Here is a 2,324-nt window from a genome sequence, read left to right as displayed (position 1 = left end):
CTGTGGACTGCTTAGTAAACTGTAAAATATTATGAAAATTAGAAAACATCATTATTATAGCTGTATTTGTCCTTGAAAAGGACTAGCTGAGGTGATCGGGATGAAGACTCCTAATGTCACCTCCCAGAGCTGATCATATTCTCCTATGTTAATCATGTCTTTCTATACACCTGTCTCTCAGTCCTACTCTACCATCTACCACTTTGAATTTCAGGTATAATGGGAAGACAAATGAATAGACAAGCCAAAGAGTAAGGAATAAGCCACCACCCAAGAGGTTGGGTTCAATTTCTCCTAATATTGACTCTTTTATTTTACTTTTTACCCATGTCCAAGTCAGTTAATGCTTGTGACTCACTATCAAACCCAGGTCCCAATGCCTCACTTCCAGAGACCAACAGTGTGCCTGGTGTGTTTGCACACCTAATCCTAAGAGCCAGTCCCTACAACCTCCCCCTTTATCTTCTGGAGTCTAGACCTGTCATGGACTTCTAATCTTGTTGTTCACCCTCTGGAAAGGTGCCCAAGAGAGCTTTCTTCTTCCACCTTTTTATCAGCAGGGAGACTATTTCTGGTACATTTAGACTCACTTTTCAGTAACACCCATGATATTCATATTCTCTGGCTCTCCCATAAATATGCAATATCTATTTGTCAGTTATAGGCTGACCTATATAAAATTGCCAATATTCAACCATTTCTGACCTAGAAAAGGAAGCAATTTTATATGATTCAAATTAAGACGTTTAATCCAGAGACCTAAACCTGGGTGTTTCTGTGATCTCTGAATCTTCCTGTTTTTAAGCCAAACCCAGTTGTTTGTATTCATTTCTCGTTGTGATTGCACTGAGGCCCTGAGAAAATACTTCAGCATCTCAAATATGCTGGGGGTTTACTTCCTCAAAGACCTGAGCTATAAATTGCCAGACAATTATGTGAACTAGAAACCCTGGTAAAAATATATATAAATTCTAGATGCAACAGATCCTTGCCTCTTCAGTCTCCTGCCCAGAGGAGCAGCAACAGGTGGAGAGAGCCATGATCCTGAAGGCAGAGGCTTGTCACAGAGACATATGGAAACATTTTGTACATCTCACAAAGGACCTTTATCCACTCCCTCCCCCGTGTCATTTCATTTTCACATTTACCATGCACCTGCTGTGTTAAGCAGTCTGCTTTTTATATAGATTAGTTCACCTCATGAAGAGCAGAAATTCCAGATTATCCCTGGACTGATAGGTTTGGGGGATGGTCTTAGATGGTCTCTGGCCTTTTTCCAGATCTGTAAAATGAGTGGGTGTGCTATTTGATCTCTCAGGACCCTTCAGTGGAAATTTGTTAAAATTCTTTGCAGCTCTGAAATCGAGTTTTTTTCTTCCAGCTGAAGCCCCAGGAGAGTTCCTAAGCCTCTCTTAACCTGAGCTTCTCTTCTGAGAGTAGAGCCTGTGGGGCCTTAGTTTTTTAAATTATCCCAGGAAACAGGAACAGGGCAAGGGAAGTAAAAAGGAAGCAAGAGGGGAGGAGGGAAGGGAGGAGGAAGGAAAGAGGCGGGGGAGGTCACATAATCTTAGAGAACCCCAACTTGCCTGAAAAAGGAACAGATGATCCCTGCCAAATTCATAGAATTATTGTGAGGAGCACATGACACTTCCCAGATGTGACAGTGCAGAACGGTATATATACAAGTTATCATTGTGGTAGAAGGTATTGTGAAAAAAAAATGTTGATTTTGCAAACTTTCTGACTATATTATGTATGAATGACCTTATATACTGTACAAGGTTAGTTATTGGCTATATGCTTGTCACCACATCAACCACACTCCTGCATGGGCCCCTATTTCCCTCATTTAAGCTTTCCAGTACCTAGAGATATAGTGTCCCATACAGTAGGCACTAGCTACATGTGACTAGTTAGGTTGAAATATACATAAAGTAAAGTAAAGAAAAATTCAATTATTTAACCACACAAGCCACATTTCAAATGCTCAATAGCCATGTGAGGTAGTGGCTACCATATTGAACAATGCAAATATAGAACATTTACACCATTACAGAAAATCTGATTGCACACTGTTGCAAGAGGATACTCAAAACTCTCCTAAGTTACAAGGTCCCAACCTACCTGTCCAGGTTCATCTTCTGCCACACCCACCCATCTGCTCCCTTATATTCTACATCAAACCACGTGTTCTTCTGGCTGGTACTTCCACTGGTTTGTGACTTTGTTGGTATAGTTTCCTTGTCAAGAATGCCCTCCCTACCCTGTAATCCATCCTACTGCCTACTCTTTTCTACCTAGAAAACCCTGCTCACCAATCAAGG

Source organism: Myotis brandtii, unplaced genomic scaffold, assembly GCF_000412655.1.
Source record: "Myotis brandtii unplaced genomic scaffold, ASM41265v1 scaffold79, whole genome shotgun sequence".
Taxonomy (NCBI): Eukaryota; Metazoa; Chordata; class Mammalia; order Chiroptera; family Vespertilionidae; genus Myotis; species Myotis brandtii.
The sequence above is the reverse complement of the archived record's forward strand: the minus strand, read 5'-3'. Positions refer to the sequence as shown.